This window comes from Ceratotherium simum, chromosome 31 (genome assembly GCF_057802395.1).
Source record: "Ceratotherium simum simum isolate JZ-2026a chromosome 31, ASM5780239v1, whole genome shotgun sequence".
Classification (NCBI taxonomy): Eukaryota; Metazoa; Chordata; class Mammalia; order Perissodactyla; family Rhinocerotidae; genus Ceratotherium; species Ceratotherium simum.
In genome coordinates, this window is record NC_141930.1 from 27,374,046 (window position 1) to 27,392,531 (window position 18,486).

Sequence of the window (18,486 nt, forward strand, 5' to 3'; positions counted from 1 at the left end):
GATTTAAATATTTAATATGAATGTTTCAACAAGGTCAAGTATATAACTCCTACCTTCCCAATGTAAAGAATACAAACAACCAACTTATAGACCAAAAATTACATTAAGCCTCTAGTTTTACCTTAAATCTTGCCTTCTTTCACAAAAAGATGTGAGATAGCTTCAAGAAAAAAATAAAATAAAATGAGGGGAAAACAGAAAATTAAAATTTCAGGACTTAGAGAAAATTATAGCATAGAAACAGAGGTCAAGATAGAGAAGAAACCAACCATAATTTCCTACTAAGTTGCTACAGTGGAGCTTCAACTTTGCCTAAAATTTATCGTTTATAATCTAATTATTTGCTTTGTATGTTTTTGACAAATTTTTAAGCATGTAAAGTGTAGAGCACACTGGGCAATAACAATGCAAGAAGTACTGGCAGTATCTCCACCAATATACAAGGAGAGATGGCTGTGGCCACCTCTGGAATATCCTTCAACTAAAGTGGAGAGCAGGATAGACGAGAAGGCTACTCCATCAGAAAGGCAATCCTGGAAAGGTCTGGGATAACTCCTTGCCACCTAAGTTGCCTTAAAGTCACTTACTACATACTTGGAAGATGAAAGTTGAGGGAACGAAAGCAGTGGATGGGCTACGTAAACTCTTAAAAGGAGCTTCCACAATAAATAAGCCTCCTAGATTGCTAACAGCTCAGCAAGTTCATAACTTTCAACTAAGACCAAAAAGCATGACCAGAATGCAGAATTATCTTCTTATGTATGGATGCAGCCAAACAGGTACCCACAGGGCAAAGCCAGAATGTTCTTTGAGAAATAATAGTTTGAAGGCCACTCTACCTGGTACACAGGTCCGGTAAATCCCCAAAGTACTATGTCAAGATGATTCTCTCCTTGAAATTTTTCAAAGCAGATACTACCAAGCTTTCTATCACAGGTGTAGTAAAAATCTCACATACCTATATGCGGAATCTAAAAAGTCAGATTCACAGATGCAGAGAGTAGAATGATGGTTGTCAGGGACGGGGTGGGGCGAGAAATGGGGAGATATTGGTCAAACGGAACAAACTTTTAGTTATAAGATGAAAAAGTTCTGGAGATGATGTACAACAGGGAGACTATAATTAACAATAACAACTGTATTGTATACAGTTTTTATTGCTGTATAAATTGTTTACATATTGTATAATATTGTATATGTTGTATCAGTTGTTTATATATTGTATAATAACTAATAATATTACCGCATTATCTACTTGAAATTTGCTGAGAGTAGATCTTAAGTGTTCTCACCACACATAAAAAAACAACATAACTATGTGAGATGATGGATATGTTAATTAGCTTAATTGTGATCCTCATTTCACAATGTATACATACACCAAAACATCACGTTGTATATCTTAAATACGTATAATTTTTATTTGTCAATTACACCTCAGTAAAGCTGGAAACATATAAATAAAACCAATTAGGATTAAAAAAACTCACACAAATTAAGTTGCTATGTATTAAGTTGTTGGATATGAACCAATAAAGATAATGATTTTAGTTTTAGACCAATTAATAACAAGCCATTCTTTGTGGCAAGAATTAGAATCAAGGCAAGTCTTCTCAACAAACCAGCAGAGGTGAGGGATGTTCTCTGACTGCCCAGCACCCGATTCACACGTGCCTCTGTCGGTGTGCTGCCACACCGTCTGCCATCTTATTTAAGTGGTTCTCTTTCCCCTTAGATGAAATTGTGAGGTTAGGGACAACAGAGTACTTATCTTTATTCCCAGCACCTAGTGTAGTGCCTGGACACACACGCACTCAATAAATGTGTTCAACAAACGCCTCCAGACCATTCAGCAGACACGGCTGGTGTGGCACAACCTTCTCTTAGACCACTAAAATCTGATCAAACTTGACCTCTTGACAAACGATCTTAGTTTATGTTCCCTCACATCACTGAAATGAAACAAGCTCTATGGGAAGCCCGAAACAAGCTCTACGGGAAGCCCGACAGCATCCCCCAGCCTGTTCCTGACACAACAATCAGTACAAGATATTCTGAGAACCGAGTTCGACCAGCTGCAGAGACAGCCATGCTATCAACCGCACTCTGAGTTCCCTGAATTGTCCTCGACTTATCAGAGGAGGTGCTCCAAATGTACTGCAGAAATCCAAACATAAATCTACGAATCATTCTCATCTTCTAGCCTAGCAGCCTTATGGAAAAAAATGAGGTTAGCTTGGCATGATTTGTTCTCAGTGAAACTATTCTTGCTTTTAGTTATTACTACTTCCTTTTCTACAAGTACACACCATCTGCTTAACACTATGTTTTAGAAGGCTGCCAAGGACACGGAGTAAAATCAATGAACTGAAGAGTCTAGAACAGCATCCTCCCATGGAAATATAATGCAAGCCATAAATGTGAACTATCTGTGTTATTTTAAATTTTCTCGTAGCTATATTAAAAACTAATAAGAAACAGGTGAAATTAATTTTGATGGTATATTTTATTTAACCCAATCAATCCAAAATATTATCATTTTAACATGTAAAATAAAAAATTATTAATGAGTTATTTTACATTCTTTTTTCAAACTAAATCTTCAAAATCTGGTATTTTACACTACAGGATATCTCAATTCAGACCAGCCACATACCTAGTGTTCAGCAGACACACGCGGCCAGTGGCCACCATACTGGACAGCGCCAGTCTAGGATCTCTTGGCGCTTTCTGAAAAATCATAGCATTTATCCTGATTCTGGCACCTCTTGTTTTCTCCAGCATCTCTCAGAATACTATCAATAGTGGTACCTTGATCCCATCTGCAAACTCCTTCAGCACCTGAGACACCTTTCTCCTCAATCGCCAGGTGCAAACCATTCTAGAGCAGTGGTGGTTGAAGGCTGAAGCCGATATTCACGAGAAGCTGCTGGTTTGAACATGATTTATGTCCCTCTATCAAGTCTTACAGGAGTGATCAGGCAGAGATATACTTTTATGCCTTTGCATTCAAGCAACTTCAGCATCATAAAAGACGTGACTGTTTCTTCTGTTCTTTTTAGTCAGACAATATAAGGTCAAGGAAACTAATTAGAGAGGAGGCATGATGGAAGCACTTGAGGATGACCAGGATTGCATGAAGCAGAGCAGAGGGGAACGGGCACTTCAGGCAGAAGAAACAGCAGGTGCAATGGCAGGGAAGGGGTTGGAAGGGCACAGAGGCCAAGTCAGGGAGGACCGGGAACAGCATATTAACAAGATCTTGTTCTCGGCACATAGGCAGGGCTTGGAAGAGCTGAGCAATGTGACAGACCGATATCTCAGCTAATTCTGGAGGCAGTACAGTAGAGGCAGGAAAGGAAGAAGTTGAGGCAGGGCTATCAGAGGAAAGGAAAAGATGACCAAGGCCTGAACTAAGGTGGAAGGTGCACCAGGAATGCAGAGAGGGGCCAAGCAGTAGAGATATTTCAGCGTCAGATAGAGGGGAAAGCCCAGAAGGGATGCCCAAGAGGACTAGGGTCCTAATTTCAGTATTGAGGTGATGGTGAGTGGCTAAGCATCAGCGGGCAGGAGCAGAGGCTGAAGAATATTGGCCTGTCTTCTGCCATCAATCTGGAGGCACCTCCTGCTCAAAGGGTGCATTCCTGATGTTAGCCTCAGCTCACACGCAGGGGGAAGAATTCACCCCTTTCCAAATGTAAGCTTTTCATGATTCCTACACTGTCACTTCACGAGACCACAAAGCACCAATCTACTAAAAACCTATGAGCACAGACAAAAGTTGTCTTGCTTGCTACTATGCTTGCTATGTTAGGTTTGAGGAATTTACACCCTTATCGGTAGAAGGAAGTTTCTTACAGGAGCTTTGCTACTTTACATATCAAAAAGCAGAAAAGAAATACCTTCTGACATAATATTCCTTTTGTATTACTTTTTGTTTAAAGAGGGGATGCAGGGGCCAAAAAAGTGATGGTAAAAAGGAAAAGTGATGAAGCTTTATTTTTCTCCTATAATAAGAAGATGAATCTTTGCTTCATTGATGCTGCATCTCCCATGTCAAGCAGACAACACTGTGAGGCACGTGACCCCATTCACAAGGCACACTGACAATTTCAACACGGGGCACAGGACATTTCAGAGGATGGAGGAGGAGTTCAGAAGCACAGCTGAGGGCACTTCAATTCTCCTGCAACAGGCAGTAACTTGGTTAGAACTAGAGAATTCAAGTTCTAAGACATGGCTAATGAGGAAGAAGTTCTAAGAGAGGTGGCCCACAGGGCTTAGAGCCACCCAGAGCTTCAAGACCAGTGAAGACTTGACTTCCACTCAACCAGGTAGCAGCATGGTCCCTGGCATATAGCAGGCACTCAAATATTTATTGACTAGGCAATGGAAGTGGTGCCAGTGACTAGGGGCACCACTAGTCACCGTATCAGCTGACCAAAATCTGAGCACTGGTTTTGGAAAACAGTTCAATTAAGCACGGCATCCATGTCCATGCTAGGTGAAAAGTTTCAGCTCTACATACCCTTGGCCCGAGCCAGTTTCATCTTAGGAGGTCAGGTTTCTAGATAAAACTCTCCCCTGGGATTTAATTAAGACCTACAAGTCAGCCTATCGGAATTTGCCAAGGCCACACCGCCTGGTCATGAGCCTGCCCATCACTGTCATGGTCCCCCAGGCCTTATAGCAAGCTGCTGCCTGTGGTTGATTCTAGTCTCAAACCAACTCATGACCCAAACAGGAACAGATAAGGAGCCTCAGGAAAGCCCACACCATTCTAAACAAGTAAATCTTAAAGTGAACTCCTACAGAAAGTAACGTTTTAGTTATATGCAACTGATCAGTTCTTTACCTCTTAAAGCAGAATGTCTCAGAAAACAAAGCTAAAATCGTGTGCAAACAGAAATGCACCAACTATATCAACCAGAAGATGATGGAGCCATCAGGCAAATACAAAGAATATCAGTAAAGTGCTGGGAACATGGTAAGCACTATACAAGGGTCTGGCTCAATAATAATACCATTATCATTATTATTATGGTTGATTACACATGGTAATGGAGGAAAAATCAGAGGTATGAATAATCTGTTTTTAAAAAATGATATAGCACTCAATTCCTTCCTTTATTTACTACGTCAGGCAATACACAGACTTTTGAAACATCTCTCTACCCAGCTGAAATCTGAAGGCCAAATAAGAGTGAAAACTGCAAATCAGACATATTTATACAAACTAACTGCTATCACTTTAAATCTGAACGTAAACTGTCTTGGGGATAAACCATAACATGGAGACTTAGTCCATCACGCTCATGGCTACAAACGTCACCTCCACATGCATGCGTATGCTAAGACCACATATAGTAGGGAGGAGAGGGGTGTCAACACCACCACTGTTTTCTTGCATAGGCAGTACTCATGGAGAAATATAGGCACTGTCTCTGTCCCTGATGAACTCACTGTCTCAATAAAGAGACGTCACAAAACAAAGAACACATCACAAAATACAGCAATCAACTGAATCAATAAAGGAAGTATTGGGCAGGAAGGTAGAATGTTGCTAGCACTTCTGAGAAAGCCTTCATAGAGGAGTGGCACTTAGACACAGGTACCTGATCTTAACATTCTGGGAGTCGGTTCACTTAAACAGGATTGGGAAACAGTACTTTTACAAAATGTTTTCAAAACAGCTTACCTAATTCCTGAAACACTTTGATTATACTACAAGTGTATGGTGGTTAATTTCATGTATCAACTTGACTGAGCTATGGGTGCCCAGATATTTGGTTAAACATTATTCTGGGTGTGTCTGTAAGGATGTGTGTGCGTGAGATTAACATTTGAATTGGTAGACTGAGTGAAGCAGATTGCCCTCCCCAATGTGGTGGGCCTCATCTAGTTTGCTGAGGGCCTGAATACAACAAAAAGGCGGAAGAAGGGAGAATCTGATCTCTGCCTGACTGGTTAGGCTGAGACATCATTCTTCTGCCCTCACACTGGAACTTACACCATTGGCTCTCCGGGGTCTCCAGCTTCCAGACGACAGACTGCGGGACTTCTCAGCCTCCATCATCACATGAGCCAATTCCTCATAATAAATCTCCCTGAGACAGAAATAGAGATAGAGATAGAAATGGGGAGGGGGAGATCACCCTATTGGTTCTGTTTCTCTGGAGAACCCTGATTAATATAAGGTATATGTGAATAATAAATATTATCTGGTAAAATGAAAAATCCAAATTAAAATGGATATTCAAATACCTGAGACACAAAATGTATGAAGATATTTGGTAATGTTTTGGTATGCCGAATTAAAAGGCCTTGTGACGTGGTCTCTTGATCATTAACTCACAGCACCTAAACGCCTTTTGAAAAAGGTCCAAAGAATGAACAGAGCTTTTCAACAGCTAAATGCTTCACACCGAAATTACTCTGGAAGAGGCATATGGAAATAGCAATGGGGGATTAACAGCCAAAGCGGTTCAATCCTGTGCTGGTGAACTCTGAAAGGAAAAATACCTGTGGGAGAAATCAGATAAGCAAATCAGGCCACATGAGCTGGAATACCTCACACGGGGGCGAGGGCAGAGCCACTTCTAACTGGAAAACATGGCCGCTGTGAAGCTCGCACACAACACTGGGCCTTCACACACACACACACACACACACACACACTAACCACATGATATGCGTGGGGCTCCCATCACTTCTATGGAATAGTCACTTAAAACCAGTTTCCAAACAATACAAGTAGACCAGAAATCTCCTGCACTATCTGAAAGAATGTTTCAACTTCCTATAAAATATAGATTTATGCGACTGTAATACTCTCCCCTATAAGAGCTGTAAATACACATTTGCTAACAAGAATTAGAAAAAATAAAATTTTCATGAAATTAAAGAACTAAGTTACTAGACAGCCAGTCTCTCCCCTCAGAGATGGTGGCCACTCTGACCAAAATTTATAAAAACATTTATGGTTACACACCCAGTTCATGTTGCAGGTTAGAACAAAGCCTACAGAAGCTGTGAAGAGCATCCACGACTAGTCATATTCAAAACCAACACAATAATGATTCCTCTTCTTCTTGCAGGGTCACTAAACAAGAACAAAATTTATTGGGAAGAAAAACATCTGATTCTTAAAAATCACAACATTCCAATTAATGATCAACTGAATGAGCACAGGCCAGAGATAGATTAAAAGGATTTTAAAGATCCCCAACTCACAGTCAAGTGTACAATGAACCCCCCAATTCACCTTGTTCTAACTATGTAGTCAAAACACAGAAATGCTGTCTGCAATCATCAGTATTTCCCAACACCGCTGAGTTTCCAGTTTCTAGCTGTCTGTGACCACCAGTGGAAACGGTGACCCGACGGTAGCCAGGGAAAGGAAGATGACTAACAGTTTGCACATGTATGCGAATAAACACGTACACCCATCTATGACCGCGGAGTGTCTGCACAAAGATTTGAAAATAAGTCTTTACATTTCACTCATTAAACTTCACCCAAAGACTGTAGTCAACAATCAAGCCCTGTGAAAGATAAAAGCCTGGAGAAGAATATTTAAACATTCTTATTTCTAAAATGGGTAATGATTTCCTTTTGAAAAATACAAACAGCATCAAAATCAATGCACCAATAAAAGTCATTATAATGAGATGTGGTATCATCAGGAACATAATATGCCTTAGAAATGGGGGACATAAGCCGCAATCCAGAGTGCTGACTCAGCAGGTCTACCAGGCTGCCAGCTGGGCCCCAATTTCAGCACCGGCCTCCAGGGTGGCCAGAGCAGCTGACAGGCATTGGTCGCTTTCACAGTGGGGACATTTCCCTACCATGTTTACTCTTGTGATTTTTATGGAAGGAGTCAGGTGCCTGTAAGCTGGCATCTCAGGCATTAGGTAGGCCTCAGCTTGAAGACAAAGCAAGTGACATTCAGCTTGAAGACAAAGCAAGTGACACCCTCTGAAATGCCAGAGCAAAACAACAAGCATGTCCTACTACCCCAAGAAACTCAAGTTTAATAATATAAACTCTCCCACTCCTCCAAGCCCGTGTCCCCAAAATACTCTATCAAGGACCGCTCGGACCCTGCCCGCTGGACTTCAGGTATATGCACCTCAACTGGAAAGCCAGTCATCTCAGAGCACAAAAAACAAAATCAGGAGAACTCTGCTTGAGAACTGGCCTTTTTGCTGTGCCTTCAAGGTCCCATGACAAGGACTTCATAATCAGTAGCATCACCCTCACACTCTGCTCAGTAAATACGTACCCAGCCCTGCGATGTGGCCTAGCACAGGTCTAGGCGCTGTGGATACAGCAGTTTACATGACAGCATCCCAGTTAACGTGGAGAAATGTACTTTCAACATGTAAACTAATTACACAATTTCAGTTAGGGAAGAGGGCTGTGAATAAAATAAAACAGAACAGGAAAGAGAGTGGCTAGAGAAGGGGCTACCTTAGCTTCAGTGGTCAGGGTGAGTCTCTGAAAAGTGACTTTCATCCTGTGACCCGTATGATGAAGAATATACAAGACAGAAAGAATGACGTATGAAACCCCTGAGACAGTAACACTTAACAGTAACTAACCTGGATGGAGCGCTCGGCACTTTGCAAGCATCGTCTTACTTAACCCTCACAACAATCCTCTAAGTAGGTATGGCAATTATCCCCACTTTTCAGGTCAGGGAACTGAGGTTCCAGAAGCCTCAGTAACTTGCTCAACTTCACGCAGAGCCAATCTTCACATCCAAAGAAACTCAAGCAGAAAACCTGCACTCTCTCAGTCCCTCAGTAACTGACTTCCCTATCTGTTGGCCTACAGCTAAGTGTCTGGCCTGGAATCCCCAGGGCTGTGACCAAGCCCTCACCATGCCCTGCTCCCAGTACTGTCACAGAGAGAAACAAAGACTGTAACTCCCAAGGGATACACCGCCCATTCTGGATGTGCACACACTGTTTACACCTCCCCTCCAACCTGGCAAATCTGGGCCGGCCCAGTTTCCTTGATCTCTGACATCAACAGTCTGTAGTGCAACAGGAAGCAATAAAATCTGTAAATGCCTTCTCTACATGATTTTAAAGTATCAGAAAGACCACTTACACTTGACGCAGTTTTCTATATCAGCTTCCAATCCTGAGGTTGGTGATTTCTTCCAAATAACAAGATTCGACTTGTATTGTTCAGATACAAATAGAAATAAAATACAAATCAGCAAGCCCTCTCAGCTTCATCTCCAGAATACACTGTATTTCACCAATTCCAAGACACATCTCTTTTCCCGTTTGAACACCAGAAATCAGGATTCATATCACAATGGGTGGCGGGTGTCACAGCTTAACTGGCAGTTTGTTTTCTTTCTTAGTGGTATAAACAATGATGAGGCATCTTAAGGTCAATGCTGTGCTAGGTCAGGAGAAATTCAGGATCCTGCAAACATAGAATTCCCTCCATCTCCTCTGCTTTCCCTCCAGCCCAACCGCACTGGTCACCATAACAGCATCCTAACTGGCTCCCCACTTCCACTCTTTCCAACGACCCGTTCTCCGCAAGGCAGGCAGAGTGAGCTGCCAGATCTGCAAAGTGCAGCCTGGCCTGCCTCGTGTCACACCTCCGGCAGCTCCTGCTACATTTAGCATAAACAGAAATCCCCCCATGGCCTACAAGGCCCTGCTGACCTGCTTCCTCTGCTGCTGTCTCCCGTTCCTCACAAAGGCAAGTTCTGCCGGCCACAGGGTCTGTACATAAGCCATCCTCTCTGCCAAGAGACCTTCAAGAGGTTGCCTTTTCTTTTCACTTAAATCTCAGCTCAAACATCCTCCATGAGGCCCTCCCAGATCACCCAGTCCAGATGGGAATGCCACCCCCATTCTTGACTGCACTTACTACTACTTTAAGTTAGCTTTTCATTTATTTATTTTATTATCTTTTTCCCCCACCTTACACTACGCAGCCTCAACAGGCGGCAACCCTGTCTTTCGTGGCCACTGCTTATCCCCAATACCTGGCATACAATGAATCCTCTATAAATATCCATTTAATATAATAATCATAACAGAAGAAATTACTAAACTACACTCTCTCCCATAATTACTTTCTTCTCATTAAGTTCCAGTCAATGGGACAAAGAAATTGCTGGCAAGAATGATCATTTTGAAGCATATCTGTGATTCCTCCTGAAAAAGACGAAAAAATGAAACAAACTTCTAATGGGGCTACGAGGAAAAAATGCCTTGCAACATAACACTCATTATATACATAACACAACCACTCAAAAATTTCCAATATGCTCCTGAATTGTATTTTAAAAGGTTTATCTGGAACTGGACAATTTCAAAAGTCACTAATCTTGCTCTGATGTATTAAACACACCACAGAATTCTTATAATTCTTCTAGAAACCTGTCTGCCAAGTGACATACTGTTTCCTTTTGCTTAGAATTCACCTTTGAACTTCTCTCCAAAGTGTTTACCATTTCAAAATCCCAGCTTTAGCGCCCGTTCCAGCTTCAAGTTGTCTAATCATCCACACGGTCGCTATTTTTACCACCAAACATAATGGAAAAAGGAAGTAATTTGCTTCATCTACTAAAGTTTCCTAAAACAAAAGAAAAACAAGGCTCATGTCTTTGAATGCTGTGTTCTAAGGTGATTCTCCTTATGAGGTTGCAACTGCAAAATGTTAATGTAAAATCACACACAGTAAGAGGAAGCCTAAGTTGTCAGAAGAGGAGTATGTGTGATTTAAGTGCATTAATTTTGCATCACAAAAGATCATCCAGAAACAAACCCAGGTCTCAAAACAGGAGGAAAATGTATTCTGCAAAAGTTCTGAAGCCTTGCCCATATCTTAATTATCTGCAGTTAATTGTTTGGATTAAGACATCCTCAAACAATGGAAAACTATGCAAATCATCCTATAAACTCATCCTTTCAAAGTTCAGCACCAATGCTATGTTTAGCTTCTTTAATAAACGCTTGGGCATAATTTGTGTTCTCTTTTGAAAAATTCTCAGATATTACTTATCTATATTTCTATAATTCTTTCCATACAAAAAAAAATCACCATTTAAAAAATTAAATTAGGCTCTAATTTAAAAAAACAATGAATATTCAGAATGGGGATCTGATCCAATGTTTCACTAATCATCATAATCCCTTCTGATGTAGTTAAGTGATCAAAATGAATAAACTCCCTGTAACCCAAGGGAAAGAAAGTCACTGGCGGTGTCAGGAAGCCAGGACTTTCGCCAGATCACTTGAGCAACAAAGCCAAAAACAGACCCAACATTATTACTTCCTAATCTAAGCCATGTGTATTGGCCTTTACACAGTTCAAAGAAGTTAAACCTGCCATCCTTCTCCTCAACCCACCTAAAATAAGCAATCTTTAAAAAGGTATTGTGAAATCTTAGGTTTCCTATGAAAGTTAAAAACTGCTTACTTTCTCCTGTTTTGGACTTTTTAATGACCAAATGCTACCCAGGAAATTCAAAGCAAGTCACTGAGTTACGAAGCGGAGATTTATTGGTATCAAACCCAAAAAGAATGTAGTGACTGTCTCCTGAATGGGCAAAACAGAGCTTATTCCACATGGCGGGGTGGAAAGATCCATGGGCTTCAGAGGTGCACAGAGGGGTTAAAATCACAGCTTTGCTACTCATTAGCTATATGACTCAGCCGAGGCACTTCACCTGACCGGCAGAAAGGAGACAGCAGCAACTCCCCTGTGTTGGAGGAGTAAAGAGAAGGCACAATCAACTGCCTCTAACCAGCTAGTCCCACAGCCGCCCACAGAGATAACTGATTACAATCCAGAAAACCCTTGTTCTGAGCATCCTTATTCACTTTCTCCCCTTGGTGCTGTACTAAATAGAACGAATATATTTTTCTTGGATGAATCATGACTTTGCAGAGCTTCAGAGTCTTCATCCAGAATATCAATTCCTACTGCATCATACCAGGAGTCAGAAAAATGGCAAAAATCAGAATAAAGGAGAATTCACCCTAGGAAGTTGTTTTCTTAAATAAAGCCAAGATACAGGTAGGTTTCTTATCATTTGTTTCTCTCCCCTAAAAGTTAAGTATTGAAAAAAAGTCCAGGTGCATTGGAGATCCTCTAGGCTCAGAAAGATCAATCTTATTCTATTATGGGAAAATGAGGAGAAAGGGTCCAGTTGACTAAATAATATTTTTACAAGCAATGTTCGTCTTAAGACCTGGAATACTATGGTTTTCAGAGAGAAAAATCTGGCCAAGTAAATAGTCATAAAAAGTTGAAAATACAAAGGACAAACTTTTTTAAAAGTTTATTCCTAAAAAGACTGTTAGTGTCTGCGGTGAGCATCTATTTTGGGGAGAGGGCAAGCAATGGGATTGATTGCTAAATTAATTCCTCCAATTCTATTTGACCACATATGCCTCGTACACCAGCATTATCCACAGCACCATCTGCTGCCACACTGTGCCTACAGCAGCTTCGGTTCTGCAGGGCCCGGAGAGTTAAGGCCATCCTTTGCTTAGCTAGGTAAACTGCTTAGGGACGAAAACGATGTCGCCTCAAAGTTAAAAGGGGGATAAAAAAACCTCAAAATAAAAGTAAACTCCTGACAATTTTTTAAAATACCTAGTAGCAAATGTAATCTTTTGGTTACGGACACACGGCAAGTAAGTAGTTTTAATTTTTCTTCTCTTAGCAAATCCTGCTCTAAAAACTTTAAAGCACGAGTAAGAATGATATGCTCTGGTTGATGCATATACAGTACATGTATTTATCTGTTACTAGCTATGACACAGCAAGAGTTACCTAACTGCTGTGCTGACACGGTTCTTGCAACTAGGAACTGGAGCATTACTCTAAACCTGGAGAACAAGGGGGTTTTGGATGGGGTTCAGAGCCCAGGTTTCCTCTAATGTCTAGGTTTCGCCTTAGACAACTAGGCCCTTATGGATAATTAGGTCTCCTTATTATGAAATGTACGTGGATAGGGCCGGGTGCAGGACTGTGTCCTTGCCCTTACAGATCCGCTATACATGGTGCATAAGAACACACGGAAGAGCTTGTCAGTCATAAGCAAAACAACCTAGCCTCGATTCTGATCTAAAGTTAAACCACAGACTTAAAATACACCATGATTTAAAAGATCTGGGATAAAACAACCGTTTTCCAAACAGAAAAAACACACTGATGATAAAAATTAGAAATAAAACTAGCTGACACTTACCGAGCACTGTGTTCCCAGCACTGTTCTAAGGGCTTACAGATTATGGGGTTGACAGAGCATCGCCACCTCCCTGTTCAATCAGTGACTCTACTGCTGTACAATCTATAGTAATACCACAGGTTAAACACCATAGGGTAAGTCCATGGGATGAAACCCACAAAGAATTCTGGCTTACCATTAACTCACCCTTGTGTTACAGAAACTATGCTTAATAAGCCGCTCATCTGAATAACCAGGGATTGTGACGTCACAAAACAAGCACAATAAATTAATACAGGTATTTTTCATGGAACAATTCTAAGCATAAATGGGGAGTAAAATGCTAAGTAAATACCTTCAACATCAACAGGGGAAACGAAGAAAATGGAAGTCATACTATTTAGGTTGCAAAAAATGCTTATTCTCCTATCGTATTCCCCTTCTCAAAAACAAACATTTGTAGTCCTTACAATGCCAGCCCTGCAATGTTGTCACAGATGTGTGCCAGAATTTGCACAGGACATGGCCGTGAGGAAAAACCCAGAGTCTGCCCATATCTTAGGCAGGAAAGAAAGCCCGCTCATTTTTGTGGCTCAGTAACTGTGAATAACAACTTGAAAGGGTTAAAAAGTGGGGCGCCAGGTGTTTTCTTTCCACTTTCCAGAGTCATTTAAACACACAGCAAAGTTATCTCCGCTTCCCTCCCCAGAAGCCTGCACAGAGGGAGAACTGTCACTGCCATTTACACTGTGCAGCTCCTGTTCTCACAACGATCCAAGGGCACCAGGCTGGGCAGCAGGCATCAGCGGCTTCCCACAGCCTGCACGCGCTTTGTTGCCAAGTTCTGAGCTCCGCTGGGTGATGGGGGCACGAGCGAGCCAAGGCTAATTTAATTGTATTTCAAATCTGTATGCTTTCAAAGAAAGCAGACAGGAATGAGACCATGGGTGGAGCTGGAGGGGGTAACCAAAAACAAACTTTCAGAGCCTCCAAATCTGCATGTTTTGCAGGAATTCCCAGCCAACGATTAGGAGATACTGATACTCCCAAAGTATTTAGCATCCGAGATAAACATCACGCAAGGAGACGTGGTGGAGTGGAGTGGAGTCCCCGTCCCTCGCCGACCCACTCCTCCGGCGGCGACCAGCAGGCGCGCTTTCGGAGCCCACCGCCGGCGCCCCGCAAACCCAGCCCCGCTCGGCAGCGCGGCCGGCTGCCCCGGCCCGGCCCCGGCGCCCGTGCCCGGCCTCCCCGCCGAGCCCGAGACGCGCCGCGGAGCGCGCAGGGGCGCAGGGAGGGAGCTGCGCCGCGCCTCCCCTCGCGGCCCAGACAGCCGGCCGCGGGGCCCGTCTGGGCCACTGCGGCCCCCGGGCCGGGCTGGACGGAGCCCCAGGCCGGGCGGGCAGGCTGCAGGGGCGGACCCGGCGTCGTTCCGGCGCGCGCGGCTTCGGTATTGTCCGCAGTCGGGGCGCGACGCGGCTCCCCGACCCGGCCCCGGCCCAGCCTTACCTCGGCCGCGCTCTTCGGACCCGGGGCGCTGCGGCCCGAGCCGGGTGCCAGGCTCTCGGGGACCGCGGGGAAGGAGGGTCGGGGCCCGCGAGAGACAGGTCCGGGCCGCCGGAGGGCTGAGCGCCGGCCGCAGGGGCCGCCGAGTCCTCGCCGCCGCCTCCGCGGGGCCGCGGGCTGAGCGGCTGGGGCTGGCCGAGGGGGCCCAGGACGCGAGGCCGTGGAGAGCGCGGGCTGGCGGCCACCGCGAAGGTTCGCTCTGCACCGAGTGGGAGGGCTCAGGCAGGCTTCGCCGGAGAGCGAGGGAGGGAACTTGGAGCGAGTTGCTGTGGCCCAGAGCGCGTGTCCCCGTGGACTGTGCACGCCTCCAGAGCGTCCCGCCCCGCCTCCAGCCCGCCCTCTCCCCACCCCCTCCCCGTTCCCACCCTCTCCCGCCCCCCCACTTCTAGCCCTGCCCCCTCCCCATCTCCGGCCCTCCCCTCACTCGCACCCCCAAACCCCTCCCCACTCCCACCCCGCCCCTTCTCCAAACCCCTCCGGCACCCCACCCCCACTCTCACCGGAGTGAAGAATCCGCTGGATCCGAACTGCCAGGAAACCCGAGATCAGATCCTGCCCCGCTGGAGACTTAGAGCCTGCTTTGTGAATGTGATAACCCCACCTGGTAGTCAACCCATCCAGGTGATCTTAGTGCCTGACAACCTTTTCTGCTGACTAACTTTCATGTACTCAGATGGACCCGCATCTTAGTATTTGTAGACTTAATTTCTGAAGGCATTTTTAAGACTCCAAAAAATGGAGAAAACAGTGAAGAATATAGAAAAAAACCTCAAACACTATGTACTGCCTCTAGAGTATGGGCCAGCTCATGTTTCAAAATGAAGTGAACGTTTTGGGGTGCATCATTATTCACCTCATGATTTATGATTCGGTAGTGCTTTTTCTTTCTTTGCTCAATAATTTGGTTGTTTTTTTGAGGATTTTGTTGTTTTAGGAAGATTAAACACATCTAGTTTAGTTTTTGCTATTGGGAACTCTAAAAGATGAAATCCACATTTATCAAAATGATTGAATTTGAATGAGGTACGAACTCATAACGTAATTACTTTAAATATTTTTCGTGACTGTTGTTTCATTCTAGTTTTGAAATTATCAAATAAATAAAACAGACTTTCATAATAAATTTTGGGCTGTTTACAAGAGAACCATTTTAAGAAAGTGACATGATACTGGGTTTTAAGTGGAACTTTCCTTTGGCATTGTAATGCATTCCATGTGATCACAGATTATGTTGTGGTCTCCATTAACTTGGAAAGTCATGTAACAGTAGAATGAAGTTATTTTTCATCATTCCCATAGCAAATGGAACCAACTTCTCTCCCTCCAAAGCATGCAATTATTTTTTTTTTTAATTTTTATTTTAACTTCTTTGTCCCAAACTCTTCCTTTCGGGAATTGCTCCCTTGCCATTGCGAGGGCATGAGATGCAGCCCTGCCAATTAGAGTGCATTATCCCTTGGGCACAAAGGTGGGGGGGGGACACATGCTGTAATCAGGGAAAGTGGGGGTCCTTTTTCTGAACTGATAGCGCAGCTTCTGAGACCATGCCAGGTAAGCCTGCAGCAGCGGGAGGTAGCCTGCTAGAGAATAAAGCCAAACCAGGAGAAAGCCAAGTGAGCAAGACAGACAGAGAGTCCTGATGACAGTGATGAGCCCCTCCAGGCAGCCATCTCTGAAACCAGTCAGAACTCCTGGCCTTCTGAGGCAATGCACCAGTAAACTGTCTTTGTAACTTATTCTATTTTCAGTTAGGTTTCTTTCCAAAATATTCACTTATAAAGCCATAAAAGATTTCCGTATGATCCATGCGCTGAAAATCAGGACTGTAACCAATAAGTCCTAGCTTCTCTATCGCCTAAATTACTTCTTCATAATAAAGTATGTGCCAAGGAGTCACTTAGTAGGAAGCCCTAACTTTTAATAGAACTATGATTCTCATTTAGGGTGTTACTATGGCACAGTGTACATTTAATATTTTCACATTGTCCTCCCCAAACTAAACATTAATGAAAGATGAGCTTAGAAAACCAGAGAGAAAACAGTAACACATCTAAACCAGAACATCCCAGTAAATTTTTGTCTTATCAATTATTCTAATAAAACATGCCTTTATAATCCCCAATATTTGCTGTTATAGGACATTACCTCTTTTCTAGACTGAAAATTTTAAGGCCTGCTATAGAGCTTCAGAGACTGGAAATTGGTTTGTTGTGCTGGAATTTTATTGTGCTGCATATTGTTCAGGAGAAGTGGGCCATTGGCCTATGCTTGGAATTCTTTTGTTTCACAGAGATTTTTGTCTCTAAAAGTATGTAACAGTATTTGACTAATACCCTAAGAAGCATCCATACACTAATCAGTATGTTGCTTAACCATTACTCACAGGTCACTGTGACTGTAGGAGTGTTGGTAGCGAGGGAGTGGGCCAGACGGACGTGAAGGCATTGCTCTGAGCCTCTGATTGCAGGAACAGTGTCTTATGGGAAAATATAAGACCAGTTCAGAGTTTTCACTCGTCTGTCTTCAGATGGGAATGTGCTTAGTTCATGTATAAAAGCCTATGAGCGCAATAATAATATATCATAAGTAGATTTGAGCCCCACGAAGGGACAGTACAAGGAAGTGAACCATCTCCATGAACATGACAGGGTAGCTTAGGAGGAAAAGTAAAGAAAAATTAGTTCTGGAATCCAGGCCTATCTCTGAGCGACGCTTGTTCAAATGATTGGCTATGATTCTCCAGGGAAAATTCCAGTCAAATATCAACCATTTCCCCACATCCATGTGCTGGATCCTTGTGACGTCTGTGCCATTTCCTTACCCAAAAGTGGCACAGCAATCTCAGGTAGGCTGAGCTCAGACAACCCCTTCTGTCCAGAACCCACCCTGAAGGCAGGGCATACATCAGTGCTTTTCAAACCACGAAACAGAGTCGCCTGGAGTGCTCCTAACAATACCATGTCTCCAGGTTGGGGGGAGGAGGGATAGGCATGTGTGTTTTTGAAACGTTGCCCCAAGAGATTGTGACAATCAGCCAGGGTTAAGGTAACTAGGGTCTCTGAATCTGTGCTCAGAGAAAAAGACTTGAGAAACCCTCCGATCAGACTCCATTGACTTAGAATTGTATGTAAAATTAAAGTTATTGATTGAACAAGCTCGATTTGTCCTTCCCCCTGAACGGCCTTCGGTTACTCTGAGGTTACAGAAAAAGCAGCGAGGAATGCTCCTTAGGAGGAGTGGGGTGGCTTTGCTAGAAGCAATCACACTGAAAAAGGACAGCTCACAGCAAGGCTAAGATAAGAGAATCACTAACTAGAAAGACATTGTCAGTTACTATGGGAAGAGGCTACTGCACCAGAGGCAACAGCCCCCGGAGGTTATCTCATTGCATACTTCATAGTTTATTATATGTTCGTGCCGAAGATCAGAGGAATTAAAACAACTGAATTCTGCTCATGAGTACTGACCTACATCATTTAATACTAGTAAGAGCTATCATTGATTGAATGCTTGGTCTGTGCTAGGCAATTTACATGCCTCATTTTTAGTCATCACAACGGCCCTAAACGTAAATATCATGACTCCCATTTTATGAACAAGAAGCGCAGGCGCAGGGAAGGTGAGTGGCATATGCAAGGTCAAAGAGTTGGTAATTAGAGGATTTAAAGGCTAACCCCAAAGCCTATGTATCTTTTACTCTA

At 43.3% G+C, this 18,486-nt stretch overlaps 1 protein-coding gene across 2 annotated transcripts in view; it reads right to left on the reverse strand.

Annotated features, from left to right (window-relative positions):
* The window catches only part of FAM110B (family with sequence similarity 110 member B), a 148,793-nt gene extending 133,732 nt beyond the window's left edge, over positions 1–15,061 (reverse strand). For both annotated transcript variants that reach the window (XM_087420539.1, XM_087420540.1), the window contains exon 1: positions 14,729–15,061. The gene's annotated coding sequence lies outside the window, so the exon portion shown is untranslated. The remainder of the gene's footprint in view (positions 1–14,728) is intronic.
* Positions 15,062–18,486: the final 3,425 nt, after the last annotated feature.